Source organism: Manacus vitellinus, unplaced genomic scaffold (genome assembly GCF_001715985.3).
Source record: "Manacus vitellinus isolate BGI_N305 unplaced genomic scaffold, ASM171598v3 scaffold_34_pilon, whole genome shotgun sequence".
Taxonomy (NCBI): domain Eukaryota; kingdom Metazoa; phylum Chordata; class Aves; order Passeriformes; family Pipridae; genus Manacus; species Manacus vitellinus.
In genome coordinates, this window is record NW_021940488.1 from 811369 (window position 1) to 831709 (window position 20341).

Genomic DNA, 20341 nt, shown 5'->3' on the forward strand with positions numbered 1-20341 from the left:
GGGAGGTTGACATGAAGTTGGCATCAGCTACAACCAGCCACAAATTTCCTCAAAGCCAACTGACTGATTAGGTACAACAATGCAATAAGGCAGTAAGTAAGGAGATGTGAAGGACACAGCACTGTCCATACTGATTCTGACCTCCTTGAGAAGTACTCCAACTCCAGAGCATGCATCTTTTACATGAAAGCACTATTGTAAATAGCTTCCAGTAGCCGTGATATTTTCGGATGATTTAGGTCATACACATCTGTCTTTACCTGCTGCTGGCACCTGAAATTACCGAGTAAACAATTATGTTAAATAATTTAAAGCTACATATTGTGACTATTCCTAAGCAGCAATCAAAACCTAATGTGTTTATATGGATTTAATACAATGTCTTAGGCTTCTCAGAGAAGCTACTTCTACACTTTAATGCTTTAGCAGCTTACACTGAGACACTTAATGGAAACTGAGGGTTGGTACTTAAGGCCATGGGGAGTGAAATGTTCCTTGTTTACCTTGCAAATATTTGGAAACTAATTATTCCTTATATTCTCAATATCTCATTTTGAATTTGGGGGATATTTTATCCATAGGTTAGAAACCTAAAAAAACAACCCCCAAACCGCCATAACACACCTCCCTCCCCCCTCCTCCCAACCCCAAAAAAACCAAACCAGAACAAAAAAAACCCCCACAAACAAAAAAAGCCAACAAACCCCAAACAAGGCAAATATAAACAGCTGAAGACTGTGGACAACATATTTGGGGTAAGTGTAAATTTGGTGCTGACCTGGGAGGCTCATGCTCGGGGTATCAGTGGTCACTTCTTGAGCAGAACACTGGTCAGAGCCTGAAGTGCCCGAGTGCTGCCCTTGGACACACACCATGTGCAGCTGGGACTGACCTGGAGGGCACCCTCAGTGCCTTCTCTTCAGGACGTGTGGCAGGCTGAGCCCAGGGCAGGAGGTGCTCCAGGCAGTGTCCCTGGGCCTGTCCCACAGTGATGTGTGCAGCCAAGAGCCCTTAGCAGGGCAAGGATGGGATGGAGGAGGAGGGGCTGGTGCAGCAGCTCCAAGTCCTCAGCTGGGTGTGTCTCTTTGGGGAGCTGGTGGGTGCAGGGCTGAGAGACCCTCCTGGCTGCAGTGCAGCCCCTAAGCCTGGGGGAAGGGCAGGGAGACCCCAGGAGCATGGCTTCTCTCAGGATGAGGGATGGGGGCATCCTGGTGTGCTGAATCTCCAAAAGGGAGCAACTCTGGATCAAATATATCATTTGCATTGCTGACACTTACAGAATTCACAGTGGTTAGTATAAAAACCTGGCAAAGACCCTTGTGATGTGACAGAGCTCTGCATTATGTAGCACCAGGCACCCTGTTTGCTGGAGAGACCTGAGCTCCACTGTCACAATGGAGACAACACTTCAGGCTCCATTCTTGGAGTGAGAGGGCTGCTAGGATATAAATTTTTTCTCTTTGCCTACAAAACAGGCAGGAGGAAATTGGTCTGATCTAGCAGCAGGAGCTGGTACTTTCTCAAGCTGAACAGCTCAGTGTGTGTGGAAGGGGGTCAGACAGACCTGTTTCACTGACTGGTAACAAAAAAAGAAAATGCTGATTTCCTTTTACACTCCATGACATGGGAGTTGTATTTTTCATCTGTTTTTTTCCCCTAATGCAAAGATGGACTCCCAGGTTGAAACTGTGAGATAAGTGCATGCTGCTCTTCTCCTGTGAAATGAGTTGCTGACCTCAAAGTCTGGGGTGAGGAGATCCACAGTGTGCCCTTCTCATGAATTTTCTTTAATCTAGAAAAGAACATTTGCCTTCCAGTGATGCACCTGTTTTTCTTTCCAAAGTTGACAGTGACGCTGATCAAATGTATTATTTGGTGCTACAGTAGTGCAGTTTAAGAGAACGTGGAGCTTATTAATGATTATTAATCCCTTGACATCCACAGGTGCAGGTGGGTGGTAATTTGGTCTCCTCCAGTGCATGAATTATTCACAGATTTTTTAGAATTTGTAGGTAGACATTAAATTATTCTTCTGTTCCCAGATGAGATGAATGATGGAAACAAACATAAAAAACAAGAAACAAAAAACTATGCCTCTGCTCCAAAGCGAAAAGTCAATACATATTCTCATAATGATTCCGGGGGTTATATGGTAGAACTTTGGGTCATGGTAATCTGTCTAGTGAATTTGAGCAAAGGCAAGGAGTGGAGAAACACTTATGAAAAATATAAAGGAAAATTTAACAGGAATTAATGAACTCAGTGCTACTTGGAAGCTGGTCTGACATAGATATATATTCCTCCCGCAGACAGTTTCTTGGAGAGAGAGTCTATTTTAGAGGGAGATGGTTAAGCATAAAGTACAGCATTAAGTCTTCAGCCTTGGAGGTATGATTGATTTATTTGGAAATGATGAGTGATTATGTCCTAATGATGTTTTGAAAGACATGAAGTGCATTCCACTACGCGAGTGACCCTTGGCTTTAAATTCCAAGAGATGACAGTTCCTGGGCACGTCAGTGAAGGGACAGAGGGAAACTGGCACACTGTGCCACTGTAATCAGTGTGAAACTGTGTCATCTGTTTGATTTCAGTAGCCAATTCTCCAAGAAACCTGAGAAAGCTGTAACTAGGGGGTTGGTGGTTGGGAATAGATTAGCAGAAATACTTTCATCGTTCTTTATAGAAGTAGTTTTGATATTTTTTATACCTCCTGGTCTTTTGCTGAGAAGCTGGATCTGTTTTGCTTTGTGTCCATTTTTTGTGATTCATTCTTTCTGGTCTGTGATACCTGGGTAGTTTGGTTATCCACAGTTCAATTGCTGTGCCTTCTGCTAATACTGTGTTGTGGTGGTGTAAGAGAATCCACTTAGCTTAACAGCTCTGTGGCTGCTTCTCTCTCCCACCTCATTTTCTGAAGGTGAAGATGCCAAATAAGCAATGGTCATGATTCTTGGAGACCTCTGGGGATGTGTTTGATCAGAAACATCCTTGAAGACATGGATTTTCCTTTCATAATAGTTGCTGAACACAGTATAAAAAAATCAGATGTACATCTTATAATTCCACCCCAACAGTGTGACAATCAGTGGCAAAAAATTTGGGAAGTCTTTACTGTTGGAAGTTATCTCTCTCCAACACAAAGAGATAGCATTAATGAATCATCTTGCTGTAATACTGAGAGTCCTTTTAAAGTGTGAGGCTAAGAGCTTTTAAATTTAATTTATACCACAGGATCTGATTTCCAGCTACACTGATCTGTTGTGTCTTCGCTTGCACTAATTGTAACAAAGATGTAATAGTCAATAGTGTAACTGGAAGTATTATCTATAAAGATGTTTGCTGTTAGCTCATATCTCAAATTACTCTGCAACATAAGTGCTATATACAGATCTGAACATCACACTTTCAGAAAGAGAAAGATCAGTCAGAGAGATTCGTGTGATAGTAGCCTTCACATACCTAAAAGGATATTGCCATATAAAGGAATTTTACTTTTTTCCTTCATGTCCTTGGTGCACAGCATATACTGCAACACAGGAGGTTCAGGACTTTGGTAAAGCTTGCTAATGATAAAGGCAGCAAAGCCTCAGTGAAAGTGGCATACAGTGGCATAGCTGTGGAGTCCACATTAATGAAAGTTAAAAACAAGCCAGGAAGGAGTCTGTCTGGAATAGATATAATTAATAGGTGTTGTTATCTCTGCCTTACTGACTTCAGTCCCTTCTTATAACACAAAATGATATTTCTTTCTTATATGTAATATATTTTTCTCTTAAAACATTGTTAGTGGATTGTGTGTATTCAATTATAGTAATTTGTCAGTAAATTTCCCTTCCATTTTCTGTTATTAATAGTATTGTGCAGCTCTAATGTGTGAAGGCCATAATGCATATTGGGAGTTTTAGCAGGCTATAAAAGCCTGTAGGAAGTCCTCGTGCTAACAAGCCTACAGCCTGAATAATGACCAGGTGAAAAGTACGAGATGGAGTACAGTAATTTTTACAGAAAACCATGTTTTCCTTAAAAAGCTATGACCTGAAAGAAGTCTTTTGATTCCAAGTATCAATTTGCTCTTTGAGGAACGTCAGTAAGGCTGGAGATGGCAATTTTTGCAGGATTTCTTTCTGTTTAAGGATCTTAGCAAATTTAAGCTCGGAAATTATCTGTTGAGAGAGATGAGAGAAAGAAGAACAATGCAACACAGCCATATGGGCTTTGTTCTTACACATGGTTTGACTCTGTGGGGGACATCATTCTCCAGCCTGTCAAAGCTCAGCATACAGCGAAAAGTTCTGATGTAATGGATTTTCTTTTTATGAGCAGTCAATTTGTCTGGAGCCCAGGCCTTTAAACTTGGCTGACAGGAAAATTCTCTACGGAGAATTGACTGGCAGACAAACAACACTGGAATTCTAAGTATTTCTTATATCTCTGAAGAATTTGGGTTTCCTTTATAATACCTTAATTATAAAAGCTATGCTTTTAGGATTGCTCTTAATTGAATACACTTGTTTATTTTCTTCCTGCCATGTGAGTTTCCCAACTCCAGCCAACTCTGTCTAGCCAGAGGTGTTCCCTGCAGACTGAAAATCATTTAGATGGTTTATTTTATTTTATGCCTAACTCTTTGTATTCCAATCACTTGATTGACCTGAATCTGTCCAATGGATATATCAAATGTAGTTGGATTCAGTGGTCTTTATGGGTCCCTTCCAACCTGAGATATTCTATGATTCCACTGTTTATATAGAAAGGTCAATAACAAGGATGACACTTAAAAACTGAGCTCCCAGCTACTACCATTAAAAGTTCTTTCGCTGCTTGAGATTACAGCTCAGAAAGATGTAGGTGAAAATTAAGGCAACTTTTAGCAGGAACTATTTGTCTAATTTGCAAGTCCTTACAGCGCTGCTGAAACAGCACTTACAGGAGGGTAAAGAAATGCTGCCTGCACTAGAGACAAACTATGCAGCTAGAATCAAATGCTCATGATGTCTTCTCCTGGCACAACTTCCTCTGTGCTGGCACAAATGTCTGATGAACAAATGTCTCTGATCCCAGGGGGGAAATTTCTATCCCATCTGGTGCAGCTCCACATCCTTTACTGTCAAACAGGGGAGTAAAGGTTGCTTAGCATGAATGACTTCGCTCATGGAGCTTTCTTGTTACTCAGTTTGTTTGTCATGCTGCATCTTCAGCAGCCTCTGAAACGTTTTTACAAAGTCCTCTGTGGAGGAAGGAAAAAGTGTGGCTTTGAACAGATGTCTTAAGATGGAGAGTCATGTCTGTTTTTTTCTTTTGATCCCACTGCCTGGCCAGTTTAGAGGTTGTATGCAGTTCTGATGGATGCACTGCTTTATCTCCATCTTAGCAGGGGAAATAAAATAGTAGCTTTGTCTACTCATCAATACATTGCTGATAAAAGAAGTAGTTGTCTTTCATGATTGGGCATGCATACTGAAGCCCTGTCTGAAAGCCTTTTGTTCCTGCTTTAAACATGGTGAAGGGAACAGACAATGGAAAAAATAAAGTAGGTTTGATTGCAGCAGAGTTGTTTGTTTTTATTGCTTTGATTTTTTACACAAATTGACTAAAATGGAAATGAAGACTGTTGTTTTCTAGTGCAGTTGGTAAACATTCAATAAGTTTTTTGAAGTTTCAGATTTTATGTAGTGAATGCACACAGGAGCCTTGGAAGTGGTCATTCTTGTGTGATATATATTCTCTCCAATTCCACAATGAAAAATTGTAATAAAAGAACACAAAGATCTGTAATTCAGTGCTGCTTCAGAGGCTTTTCCTTTTGCTCTGAACAGAGTACTAATTGCAGAGATTTGACAGCTCTTGGGTATTCATCACATGTACTTGCCCTTACTTTAGATGTTTAATTTAGTTGCAAAATAATTCTTCTTGAATTTGTAATTGTAATAATTGCCATTAATAACCTGGCAAGGTAGTTGGCCTTTGGCATTACATCAGGGGAAAAATGATAGTAAGATAGCTCTTGTCTGAAGATTTAGAGAGCTAGAGAACATCAGGAGGTCGGGGGCGGATGGAGGGGTGTTGAGGGAAGAGAATACCAGAAACAAGGCATCATGACAGGCATCTTGAGGTTTGCAATTGGGATTTATGCAACAGGCTTATGCAATTTGGCTGTACTTCTTTGTAGAGGAAGAAGACAAGGTGTCAAATGCAAAAGAAATAACTGGGAGGATGAGGAAGGTGAAGGCAGGAGAGCATGAAATGACAGGCAGTTGGGAATATTTTGGAAGTAGAACAAAGCCCTGTGCTGAGAGCTGTATCAGTGGTGGCTCATGCAACAGCAAAGCAAAAAGTATTTTTCCACGGGTAGGCTGCCCATTTCAGTAGATGAATAACTCATCCACACTGAGGTAGGATGATCCTACAGCGGAAGGGGTGGGCTTCTCAAAGCAGTACGTGTAACAGCAGCTGTCTCCCTTTCCTGATGGTCTGCTCCTGGTGCAGTGGCCTGGTGGAAGGCAGAGAAAGCAGTGGTGACCTTGCTCTGAGGGTGCAGGAGGAGCAGGGCTGCCTGAGTGTGAGGGGAGCCCTGAGCTGGGGACAGCAGTGGGCTCTATCAGGAGCCCAAGGTGATTCCCAGGGAGCCTGGCTGGGACAGCAGGGCACCAGGGGCTTGGCCAAGCCAAAAGAGTGTCCTTGGGCCTGAAGACAGAGGCAGGCTGGAGGGAGCGGGGAGCCAGGGTAGGGAGAAAAGGCAGGTGGTCATAGAAATTAATGCTTGTCATTGCCACTCAGACCTGGTAGGATTGCCCCTCCCTTGTGTCAGGAAGAATTAAAAGGTGGTCAGTCTTTTAGTGGTAAATGTGACCAACAGCTACCTAGTATGTTGTCTTCCGTTTTTCTGGGGATAGCTCTTCCTCTGCTTTTCCACTGATGGTGACTAACATCCTGGTGATTTCAAGAAGCCAACTCCAGGACATAGTTAAAAATAAAAAAGTACAAGGGGAGGTGTGTGCCAAAGACTGATGCTGCTGTGCCAGACTGATGCTGCTGCAGGTGTGGCTGGGCGTGAGGGTAGCTGAACCAGAGAGACTGAAGCTGTAGGTCAGGGGGTCTCTGGAGCTCTCAGGAGCTGCATGCTCATCCTTATGTCCCTGCCAGTCTACAGCCTTCTCGGGCATGGGCTGACTGTCACAACCTTTGAATCAGTAGGTACTGCTTTGGGACTGGCTTGGGACACGTGTGTTGTGAACTTGTTTTAAACAAGGATGACAACTGATCCCCATTCCTGCCCTTCTTGCTTGCCTTGTGTGATGGTTATCGCAGTAGACCAAATATAGAGAGGAGAGACATAAGGATCTATAAGTTAAGTCCTATTTGCAGTTAAGCCCTTCCATGCCCTCACCAGTGCTGTGAGTGCTGTGGCCACCAGAGGCTGGAGAGGCTGCCTGGCACTTTGTCAGCACCTGGCAGCAGGATACCCTCACACCCCTGGCTCTGGCCTCTAAAATGATGTCCAGACTGATGCAGCCAGTGGTTAATCAGGACACAGAGAGCCCTGGTCTAGCCAGTGGCCTGCCCAAAGCAATTTCCTTCACTTTGTTAGAAAGGAGAAGCACCTTTCTTCACTTCCCAGTGGAACTGGAAAAGTACAGTATGTAATTTTTCTACTACCTGTGAGCAGAATTTGAATTCTTCTCTATTCTTTAAAATAGGAGTTTGCATCTCCTTCATTGAAGTTAAAATGTTCCTCAATGAGGAAAAAGTTTCAACTCTGCCTATCCCAAGCTGTCAAAGCATGCAAGAGCAGCAAACAGATTGTGGGTACCATTAGAAAGCATTAGCGTCTAATTACTTCAAAATGGACCACAAGGGAAAATGAAAGTTATCTATTCTTGGTGTTGCTGTTGTTTCATTTGTCGATAAGCACATCAGTCTTTGGCACTCCTTTTGGCTGTGAAGGAGTATGATTGACTAATAAATGTGTGTTCCTTTGTAGTCAGTTGCAGAATGTTGGAGTATTTTTGTAGCAAAATCCTACTGGAGAATCTCAGAAACGGTTTTTTCCCTTAGCGACACAAGTGGAATAAAAATATATTTCTATACTCCTCATTTTCAATACCTGGGCTGCTAAAGCAGCTGTGTATCTTTTTTTCACTTGCAGCACAGTCATTTGAATATGTGACCTCCAATTTCTGTACAGAAGTTGTAGCTTAAAGGGCAAGACCAGACTATGTACAGAGCGAGCAGAAATGATTCACTGGCTTTTAAATCCAAGCTGATGGCCTTCATATGGCTGTTGAGTCTGTGAACAATGGAAAGTCAATGGGTTTGGTTTGAAAAAGGATGCAATACCTTGATAAAACACAGCAATGTGTCACCCTGTGATGTTCTGGAACACAATAAGTGTTTAATATGATTTTCTTCCACCTGAACAAACACTGTCAATTTGCTCTTGGACACTTATAATTTGCTCCTACATAATTTCTCTTTCCTTGCTTCTACCCCACTCTTTATATGTCAGGCATTGCTTGATGAAAAGAGGTGCTTATTGAAGAAAAAAAAAAGTCTGATCAGGAATGTAAACCCCTAGAAAATAAGACTCAATGCTGTGGAAGAAAGTTTGCAGCAGCTCAGGGCAATGGCCTGTGTAATTGCCAGGTCAATCAAGCCATGAAGCAGAGGGCAAAGGCTTTGATTTCTACTCCTCCCATTCGCAAGTACACGCTGGGCTGTCATTGCCTTCAGCTCCTACCCTTAAAATCTCTCAAACTGCCTTTCTGCTGGTGATTCATACTTGGAAATAAACTTGCAATAAGAGCATTAGTATATATTTTGAAATCACATTCATTAAGCTATTTTTCAGAAAAAGAAACAAAATTTTCTCTGCTGGACATCTGACAAGAGACAACTTGTGTGACTTTGTAGGCTTTGATAATTAGTTATTAGAAGAGGTACATTTTGTTTTCTTTTCATTGGGTTTTTCCCCACTGAGACAGTCAATGTTATCAGTTGATTTCTCTAGGTTATCAGACACATGTTGAGATAAAGGGCAGGTTTTGAAGCAAATCTACATATAAAATGTGCTGCAAGTGTCTGATCTTTGACAGTCAAACAAACTTAGCTTACGGAATCTATCTTCACCTGTAAACTGATTCCTTTCATTTTGTTTGTTTCTTTTTTTTTTTTTAATTGTGAAAGGAAAACATGATAAGTTGGTCAGTGATCCAAAACTAGCTCAACTCAGCAGAAAAAGACAGTAATTACTGCTTGACTCCTGTGATCTATTTTAGCCCCAGCTGAGTTTTTAAAGAGTGATGTGAAAAACCTTTAACATAGTTGTGTTTTATTATACTAAATCACCTTCTGAGCAATCTCACAGAGTGGACAAAGACTCAGTGACCAGTGACGTAAACCTACTCGTCACATTGATGACAGCTTGTTGCCCCAGACTTGGGAAGGGTTAGAGTTACAAATCTGTTTGATTCACTTTCTGAAAAGAAATTAAAGAGTTTGGCAGTCAGCCTAGGACCCTACTAAACAATCTGAGAGAAAAAAAGTTACTTTCTTTCGCTGCTTTCTCAAGGGATGAGGTAGTGTCAGTGCAGTTCAAATGAACTTTGGAAGCAGTAGGTGTCTATTGTTTGGACCAGAGTTACTGGACTAAGGCAGGTAGCCTGCAACAGGGCTGCCTCAGGGATATGATTTTACCCATTAAACGAATTCACACAGAGAAACGTTAAGGTTGGAAAGTTCCTCTGGAGACCATTTAGTTCCCTCCCCTGCTCAGGCAGGGTCAACTAGAGAAGGTTGTTCAGGACTGGGACTCCAAGAAGGGAGACTCCACAACTCCTCTGGGCAACATGTTCCAGTGTTTGACTCACTGTAAAGCAATTTTATTTTTTCTGTTTGAGTGTAATCTCCTGTATTCCGGTTTGCATTCACTGCCTCCTGCTGACAAATACTGACAAAGTTCTTCCATATTCGGACACATCTGCTGATGCTAATTTTCCTTTTTAGGTCCTAACTTTTAATTTTCTTTTTCTACTTACACTGCTAGCCATTTATTTGATTGCTGGGTTTGCTGATTCCACTCGTTTTTTGGGGCTGCAGTCTTGTAACTTCTTCAGACTAGAGAAGATTTTTATTCTAACACTGTGGGGTGCACCTTTAAAATTTTCTATGTAACTGTGTATATTTTCAGAAGACTTCTAACAGTGCATAGATCATCTTGAAGACTGAAAATTCGAGAAAATGTACCCTCATGTAAAAAAAAAAAGGGTAAGTTTAAAAAAAGCACCCAGAAAAAATAATATTTTTACTCTTGAGTGCTTTTGGAAAATAGTTGTCATTTCTTGGAAGGGGTTAAAAAAAATCAACATTTTTTTGATTTTTTTAAATTTCATCAGAGTGTTTCCTCCATGTGAAAAATTTTCTAGAGAAGCAGGAACAGATTTAACCCCTATTCTAGGATTTACCTCAGATTTCATGAATATAAAAATATATATTGATTTTTCTAAAAGCAATTCCCATAGCAGAAGCCAGAAGGATTGCTGTCTTGACTTTGCATCCTTTAAAATTCTAATTATAAATTTGATCTGCCACTCCATTTGAATTTTAAAAAAGTATTAACCCCTTAGCTTGGAACTACATTTGTGTTTTCTAAAAATGTTGTTTCCTTTTGCAGAAAAACAGCAATATCTTTTTTTTTTTTTTGGTGGTTTAACTAATATTTCCCCATCTGTGCTTTGCTTCTGCGCTCTCTTTGTGGGAAAACTGAAGTCACAACCAGAATGCCTGGCAACAGAAGCAATGGACTTGATATTTATATTAGAACTGTAACACATGGACATCTGTTCTCTCTACCCTTTAAAAGATATTGCTTCCAAGGACTAATATTTGGTTTTTTCAACTGTGGGCTGCTGATGATAGGTAAGGTTGATGGGAGCCTTTAAAGAGACTCCACTGTAGCCCATGGGGTGGTCCCTGCCCTGCAGATGCCCCGGGGCAGATGGATGGATGGACAGACAGAGGTGTCTTTTTCCAGCCTGGGGGCTGAGGCAGTGCTGGGTTGGCCTCCTTGAAGTGCTGAGGCAGAGCTGAGTGACTCTGAGCCCTCTTTCAAGATTTGCTGCTGATTTGCTGAGAGATCACTTCCTTCTGCCTCCGTTTTCTTACATATAAAATAAGAATATTGAAACCAGTCTCATTTGATCAAATATTTTGAGCTCTACCGAAGGAAATGTGCTGGTCTTAGAGGTCTTCATCAGTAAGACATTCACCTATAAAAGCGAGAGGACCAAAGAAATTTCAGTACTGCAGAACAGCAGCGACAGGGAGGATGCATTCAGCAAGAGATTAGTATTCACCCTTAATATGTGTGTCTAATAATTATTTTTCTCCTGATTTGGAGTGAGATTTTTGTGGCAGTCAGCTTTCTGTTCAGAAGCAGTTTTGAATGAACAGGTGGGCTGGCATGTCTGCACTTTGCCTTTTCCTTTGGGAGCTTGATACCTGTTATCCCAAAATGTCTGGACGCTGTATTGGCAGTCTCATAGGAACTCAGTCTTCCTGAGGGTGGGTTCAGCCCCTAAACACACATATTCATACAGCGGTTGAATTACAGAGTGTTGAAGATGTGGATGCTGCACTGTTTATTATCTTCCTTCTGGAAGGTATGTCTAAGGCTTGAACCCTGAACTGCGATAATTAAAATGCCTCACCGGGGATGCCAAGATGAGATGGAAATGCCTATTCCTGGCTACAACCGGTGTAGCCTGCCCTTAGAGCAAATGCAGCAGAGATAAGCCTGTTCTCTTGCTAAAGAGGTGTTGGATAGTCTGCATACCTACTCCTGCATTTTTACTAGCAGGTAACAGGCTTAATTACCCAGACGCAAAGCAAAAGCACCCTGTGCACAAACCTTTTCAGGAGGCACAGGAGCCAGGCTGCAGCCAAACAGGGTACTCCCTTTCTGCCCTGCCTCAGGCTGCAGATTGGTTTTGGCTTTGGGAAGTTTCTTTGTAGCATTTCTGCTTAGGTAAGAACATTTTTAAGTGGTAGGCTGAGGGCTAAACCGTAGCACGGGGAAGATGGGAAGAATGTGTCCCCCTATTTTCTTCCCACAATTATTTTATTTCATTTTCAAACGCCATCTAAGACAACATTAGGGATTGTGATGCCCAAATATTTATCTAGCAGGGGTTAGCTTGTACTGCCTATATTTCTTCTCTCCTGGCTACAGCACTGTACATTTCCACCACCTCTACAATACTTCTTGCTTAGAAATAAGAAACTGTCAGTCTTGAATGAGCTCTATGTTAATGCACCGAGTATGGGGATGAAGGAAGGCAAAATTATTTCTATGCAGTGAGAGGTGGGAAAGTTACACTGTTCTTGTATTGAGAGGCTTGCTTGCAGTGCTCAGGCAACAGTACAAACAACAGTAGGAAAGAAAAATGCTGCATGAAAAGTGAGACAGGGCATTTCACAAAGGCTATGATTCAATGATAACCTCGACCTGAAATGTTTGGGAACTGACTCATGGATCTATAACTCTTAAATCACTGAACAAACCAACACCAAATAAAAGAGTTAGAGGTGCAGACTTCTCTGTGAGAAGTTTGTAAAATCCTTGATGTAAAATCCTTTTCACCTTGGAAAATCTTTCTCTCCTCCCCTGTACACACCTATGCCAGCTGGTAATTGCCTGAGCTGGAGGTGTGCCATAGCCCAGCACCTTACAGCCCTTCATCTGGTTCAGAGGTTATTGATCCCAGAGTGTCCTAGAAATTAGAGCAAACAATGCAACAAAGCACTGGGGTAACAAAACTGTCCTTTCTTTGGTGAATAATACTTGTGGCATTTCAACTGCATTGTATGGGTTAAAATCATCAACATGGAAACAGCAGTTTATTTCAGCTCCAGCAAAACTAACTTACTTGTCTTAATTCGTTGGGGTTTTTAAAGACAAAGGTACAATCCTTCTAATTAGGGGAAAAATATTTTTTGTTAAGTTAACAACCAATCTGAGAAATCAATTATTTGTGTAGCCCTATTTCATATCATCGTTGCAGTTGGTGCCAAGCTGTTTTAGTTCAATGTCATTAGCACGAATTGTAATCTTAGCCATATTAGTTTGGAGTTTGCTGATCTTTAAACCTCTTTTGTAATTGGCAAAATTCTGAGGAAAAAGCCTGTGACAGAAGCTTGCAATAAATATAATTGGTTGCAGACAGCTAAACAAATCTCTGCTTAAAACAGGTAAAGCTTGTGGTAGTAAATAAATGTGAAATGGTGAGTGGGAACTGTGGACTGGCTAGTTCAGCAGCTGAATAGTTTAATGAAGCAGTTGATTTAGAACTCTGTCCACAAGGCTTGGGCTAAAACTTTTGTAGTAAATCTGAATCATGCATTGATGGCCTTGGTGAAATTAGGTTTTTTGCTTTGTAGGATTACATATCTGATGAACAAAAAAAAAATTGAATTGTTATGGTTTGCTTGGCAAACATTTGGCTATAAATGCCATATGACATCTGATTTTTGGCTTTGGACAAAAACTCCAAAACAAAAATACCTTACTTAGATAGTGCAAGGTGTTATGAGAAAATGGATAAGTTCACAACTGGTCTGCTTGCTGGCATACCCCAATATAGTTGTTGATGGGAGGTTGTTGGTGAGTTTCTAGCAATGGATGTTTTCTGATTCAGCATTGCTGAATGTTTCTGCCATTTTGCCAATGATTTGAAACCTGAGGCAATACATACCTTGCAAATCACTGAGCAACAAACGTTAAATATGAGGTTTCTGAGGCACTAATCAAGACTGTCTACTTGTATGACTGTTTTGGTGATGTGCCTCTTGATTTAGCCAACAGTAGGGTAATAAGTGCATGTGGGAACTGAGGGCAAGGACCTGCTTAACAGCTGATACTCTGCCTTGGAAAGCAGTAGGCTAGAATAAGATAAGAGGTAGCTTGAGAAGTCCTGTCTTTAGCTGGAGCTCTGAGGGAATGCCTGGGGCAACTAGAGGCCAGTAGGATTTTGAAAAAGAGAAACACTTGGTTTACAAATAATGTGCCTGCTTTGCAGTAAGAATTCCTTATGTATCTTGCTTGTGAAATTCAAGAACGCTTGTGAAATTCAAGAACTCTGCTCTCTTCATCTCCAATGCTGCTGCAAAAGCCTAAGCTGAAAGAAAATTTGTATATTTCTGCAAGTACCAGACTTTGTAGGAGGCCCAGAGATAAAAGCAAAGATGATGCATCTTCATTCAAAAAGGTGTGATAAGTTTGGGGATTTTTCATTGCTGTCTTCCTTTCCTTCCCTTCCAGTGATTAGAGACAAACATTTCATGGAATAGGCTGATGACTGGTGGTTGGAAGGAGATCAAGCAAATCTAAGACTCTTTCTTTTGCGAAGCAGATTTCTAGCCACTAGAACACCTCCTTGAAATTGCAGCTGCACACCTTTTTATCTCTTTATTTCAGCAGCTGGTGTAGTTAGGTTATTTTAGTGAATCACTTGCTAATTTTCTACAGTATAATTGCTTGATAGAAAATATTTTTAGAGAGATATGACCTCTCAGAAGCCTCTGAGTGCAGCTTAGGACCAGTCTGTTCCTGTGACACATGAAATACATCTTAATCCATTAAGGTCAGATGAACTGGACACTTGCTCACAGGGGCAGGGTCTTCAACCAAAAGAATTTATACCGAATAAATGCTTTTTTAGAACTCTTTGCATGAATTTCTAACCTTTAAATAAGTCACCCCTTGGGAGATCACTGATGACAGAGCCACTTGTCTCAAAATTCAGCCGCTTGATCTTTATTGAACTTGATGAGCAAACATTTAAATGATAATTGAGACACTAATTAAATGCGGTGCCTGTTCTGTGGTTGAGAATTGAAAGGAAAGACTAAATTATTTAATGACAATTTGGGGTGTTACAGGTCCAGATCTTTAGCAGACTTGGAAGAAAGAAGGGTTTGTTCAGATGTTTGAACTGTCTGCTGCTGCTGCCTAGTGCTCAGAACATCACAGTTGATCCCCTGGCATTACAAAAGCATAAACTAGGAGCCCAGTCACCACAGTTTGCTACTGAGTGCCAGGACATTATAATTGCTCTGGTGAGCAAAATCGAACCTTGGTTTTGTTTTGCCCTTTCTTGTCATTTTTATTGGGCAATCTTGACACTATTATCTATGTCTGCATTTGTAAGTTCACATACCTTTTTAAAACACGAACTGACTCCTGACTGCAATCGAATTGTTTAATTTTGTATTTCAAAATATTCTGTATTTCCTTAATATCAATTACTAATAAATTAGTTGCTTCTTCTTACATTTCCCTGCCCTTTATCGCTGTTCATGTACATCCCATTTCTGCTCTTTTTCCCTATAGAAATACTTATGGCATCTGTTAAGGTGTGAGGTTATTAGACCTAATCAAAATGTCTCAGGCTCTTTAGTAAGTCACATATTACTGTATTCACAAATGACTTTAGGTGACTATTCCTCCCAGTGCAGTCGCGTATCACTGCTACTCTGCCTGTCCAGGAAGAAGAAAAGTGAAACTCGTGCTTGGCACTTCCATAGGGATCTCTGAGGTAGGTAGAAATTTCATCATTGCCAGTGATTTGTGCCCTGTGCAGAACAGATTTGTTCAACAGGCCTGACAATACTTATGAGCTTGGTACAGCGCCAGTTTTGCTTCCTCCTTTCCTATCCTTTCCGTACCGACAGTGTGCAGCAGACCAATTTCCTTCGCTGGGGGGAGTCAGGAACTGCTATGGGAACAGATGCTAGGGAAGCAGATGGGGCAAGAGTTGGTTTGGAGCAATGACAACTCCGTAACCTTTCAGCGTCAGCCTGAGATTGCAACTTTCCCTGTATTCCCTGGCAGAAGGCAAGTCCAGGCACAGGAGAAAGCACAGGCTTAGCCCCGCGCTCAAGCAGTGGTAGGTGGCAGCTGGGCTTATTGAGCACAGCGTGCTGGCCCTGAAAAGGCAAATCCTGCTGGAGCAGGGCTTTTCCTGTGTTAGAAAGGAAGTACTTGGGGCTTTTTGAAGAGTTTGGCCTCGCGGGGCCTACCAACCCAGCAGCAATATGAACTCTTGTTTTACATGTGCTGAAGCAGAGGCTCTTTGTGAACTGATCACAAGTTGCTTCTCTGGTAAGGGACATTGACTCCCACACTGTTCTGTAAAACTGAGTGACAAGTGTGTGTCCCCGGCCACCCAGAAGGCCCAGGGCAGAGCAAGGTGTGACACAAAGATGCACAGCCTCCCAGCCAGGCAGCCGACATGCAGCTCCCCATGTGGAGCACAGCTGGGCTCTCCTCCATTTCCACAGGGGCAAAGTCAGGAGTTTTGTTCCTCTTTGTCTTTTGTTAAGGGGCAAGGGGATGTTTGGTGTTTGTGTTTGCACATTTTGGAGGAAAAAAAAAGCCCAAACAACAACAACATGGTTCTCCACCGTGATTTATTTGGCTGTTTCATAGTATAGTGGAGAACTTCAAAATTCTGAGGACATAAGTCTTCAGTAGCTGAATTAAATTTGCTCTTTCAGCTAGGTAAAATCCCGTTTAAATGTTCTCAATTGTAAATCAGGATTTAAAACATGTAATGAGGCTGCAGGGAGTTCCTTCTTTCGAAGTATGTATCCCAGACACCCCAGGTGGTTTCTTCAGGATGCGTTACAAAATATTAACTATGGCAAACTATGAGGCTAAGGCCAAACAAGTTCTTTTTGGGTCACGCATTAATTCTTTCTGGTGATTGATAAACATGAAGATTGTTAAGATTAAGAGGTACCCTTCCTTTTATTTAAAAATGTACTTCAAACCTGACCACCTGACCATCAAAATAATTTATATTTTTTCAACCTTGAAATATGTTTTAATTAATGGAATTTCCTCTTCTGAAGCTGAATGACTGTTAACACAGAATCTGACTCAAAAGCTGCCTTCCTATGCATAATTTATTTATCAGGGAACCAATGATAACATATTAGCACATACCTGAAGATACTTGGTCCCATTGTGATGAGAGGCCTTAAGAGCAATGGCATGGATGTGATGGGACTGGAAATAAAATTAATGTAATTGTACATTTAGTGCATTTGTTCACAGAGCTCCCAAAAATTTTCTTTATTAAGTGACTGTCACTTAAGAAGCAATAGAAGAGCAAAAATAAATGACTTTGTGCAGCACATCTTGGTTTGCTATATTACTCTTCAATGTAAGATTTTACCTTGTGTCTCAGGACCACATGAATCACAGCGAAGGGAAGCTGACAGCTTCCTAATACTCTTTTTGCATGAGCCTGTCTATCCCTTTTCCATCCATTCATCCAAAACCCAAAATTAAACTAAACAAAAACCCAACGCGGTACTTGGCTGAAATGCTTTTTTGTATATGTATATAGACCTAAATCAGAGACTCTTCATAAAGTACTGTGTGTTGGGTAACTTGGAATAAAAATACTGTTCAGCTGATGGCTCATGCTGGTGGTACCTGTCATGTGTGTCAAACGTCAGGTTTTTCATGGTGCTAAGTGGAAGGTGAATGCCAAGTGGGCCTGTGTGTGTTACCAGCTGTCAGGCTGAACTTGAGAAGCACTATTAAGGTATCTCCCTGCAGGAAGCTGTTCTGTCAGCTGGATCACAGTGTGGAGATGCTGTGATTTTCTGTGGTGGACAAAGGCCAGGCTCCTCTGAGGAGATGTGGTCAAGCAGAGCTTTGCAGTCTGCTGCAGTGGTCGAGGTTCCTAATGTGACACTTGTCACCAGCCAACTGCACATTCTCCAAGATGGGAGAGTGGTTCTGAGAGTTATATTAGCAAAATATAAAAATATATGTCATTGTCACACATTGGGCACTGTGGATTTACAGCTTCAGAAAAAAATCAGTATCTATTGCTTGAGAAGGCTGATATCAGCTGATAAAGCTGATTTGTGTCATTATGAGAAGTCCGGTCTCATCCAAAAAAATTATAGAGGAGCAGGGATGGGTCAGCAGTTGGCAGTTTGGAGAAGAATGTCACAACCTATGAATATGTTTTCTTACATCATGAGTGCTAGGAGACAAAGATGAAAACCAGCTGATAGGATACAGGCAACCACTACAGAGGAAATACTGGATGTCAGAAGAGGGGCGGGAAGCAATGCCAAGGTCCAGAACACCTTTAGATGCTGGAACCACCTGAAACCTCCTGAAATCACTCACCACGGCTCAAACCGCTTTTAATAAACAGGTAACTAAAATTCAAGCACTTCCTTTATAAAGCCTTTTGGTTTCAGGAAAGTGAATCACTGTCTGACAGTTCGGTGGGAGGTTATTCATCCAGGATTGCTTCACTCCTTCGTGGAGATGCTTGGTGAGCAGCTCTGCACGCTGGCAGGCTGCTTCAGCCAGGCATGTACTCCTACAAGTGCCACCTGCTCTGTTATAATCCTTGCCTCGCTGAAGTCGCCAGCATCTTTCTGCTTGATCTGCAGGGTAACACCCTCGTGTTGAACTTGGCTGCTCTTTTAGGAGAGTAACAGTTTGAGGAGCTGTTTGGCTCAGTAGCACTTGGCAACCTCAGGAAGCAAATGCATTCAGCTGGGCAGTGGGCACACGTACGTGCAAGGGGGGCTGCTGTGTGCCCCATCCTGCAGTGTTAGTTCACAGCATGCCTGTGCCTCGGAGGCACTCGCTGTGCAGCTGACACAGCCCTCAGGCATCAGGCAGCTGGGGAAATTGCCACAGAAGCTTTAGCAAGAAAACACATAATAGCCAAAGTCGAAGGGTGAATTGAGGTACAGTGGGGGAGGCAGCTATTATGTTCTAGCTCTCTTTAAAAACCATTCTGAGACGTGTAAGGTATTGTGTAGTGTTTGTTGCTGGATTTAAGACTGCTGACTGCCGGGCGGTGAAGGTCACTTTGTGCTTCCTTCTTTAAGGCAAGTTGCTGCTGTTTATATTAACAAGGGAGCAGCAGTGCTGGCTAACTCCTGGCATGTTAACCTGCATCTCTCCCGGGCAGCAGGCCTCTGCTGCACTCCCTCAGGACCTGTATAGTTGGAGAGTTGTATATCATGTAGGTGTCAAGCCCAATCAGAGCTTCCTTGTCAGGATGTGTTAAGGCAGCTGCCTGCAATTTGTGTTACAGTGTGCATCTCTGCCAATAAACTACTTTTGCTCTCCCTTGTGCTGCGTCTGCCGTCTGCAGGGCTGCTGGGAGAGCTGCCAGAGAGAGAGAGCAACTGCAGGCACAAAGGTGGCTGGGTGGCACCTCTTGTAATCTGTGTTCTGCATGATGTATTGATTGACTTTGTGGATGGGTCCCAGGGGCTGAACACAAACAGCATGTACCAGAGCATGACATTTTAATCAGAGACAGGTTTAACTACTGGGAGCAGCTCGGGTAATGTCTACTTTAAAAAAAAAAAAAAATTAAAGAAAGAAAATTACACCAAAAAAAAAAAAAGGGTGTATGCTGGTTATTGCTTAGGAACTCTGTGTAGTCGTGCAGTTAAACATGAAGTACATATGAGTAGGTTGTGACAGGACCAAGAGCACTTTGAAGTAAAGCTGTAGTAAGTGTAAATTGGGGATACAAGTCAAGACACTAAAATAAGCTTTTTGCATGTGCACACGCAGACGCCAGGGCTAAGCAGCAGATCCTGGTCAGTGCAGCACCATTCCTGTCAGCCAGCTGTAAAATCACTTGGCTCAGGGGATAGAAAGGTGTTCATGCTGCAGCAAGTTGGGCTGGCAGGGAACTAGAGAGATTTAAAAGAAGGTGGCTGGAGTTTTCTCTGTATTTGCAACGATAGGGAGTTGTGAGAAAGATGGAGCTCTTTTGGGGTTGGGTCAGCTCGCCCCACCAATATCTTGAGTAAGGGTTGAAAAATGACCGCCTCAGAAACACTAAGGAATGTTATCCTCCTCCTTAGCCTGTAACACACTGTGTAGCAGAGTTTAACCTTCTATAGTAAAATCTCAGGCTCCCTGAAGAGCTCTGTTAACCTTGAAAATCTGTGTAGTATGTTACTTTCTACCTGCAAAGTAGAAAGCACCTCTTATTCCCAGGCATGAATGACACTGAGTCTGGTCCAGAGGCAGACTTGAAAGGACATCCGTCTGCTGTTTGTGGGAATTTAACTGAGCAGAAACTTCTGAAACACCAAAAACAGAGAGAATAGCAGAATTATTCCCAAAGCGCTGCCTGCCTTCTAATTGCTGGCCATCTCCTTTTGTGAAAAGAAGCAAGAGAAAGAGTTCACACAAGCACGAGTGCTTTGCAGACTTCTCTTTTGGGGAAAGCAGTTGTCTTTCTTCTCTTGTTTTTGGATGCTTAAAATGAGGAAA

The 20341-nt window shown here is 41.9% G+C and overlaps 1 long non-coding RNA gene across 1 annotated transcript; it reads left to right on the top strand.

Annotated features, from left to right (window-relative positions):
• Positions 1–1420: 1420 nt before the first annotated feature.
• Positions 1421–18392, top strand: LOC108642307. The gene is made up of 5 exons (XR_003915951.1): positions 1421–1579; positions 1668–1748; positions 10190–10266; positions 15544–15593; positions 18061–18392. It is a non-coding gene; the product is annotated as an uncharacterized LOC108642307 (long non-coding RNA).
• Positions 18393–20341: the final 1949 nt, after the last annotated feature.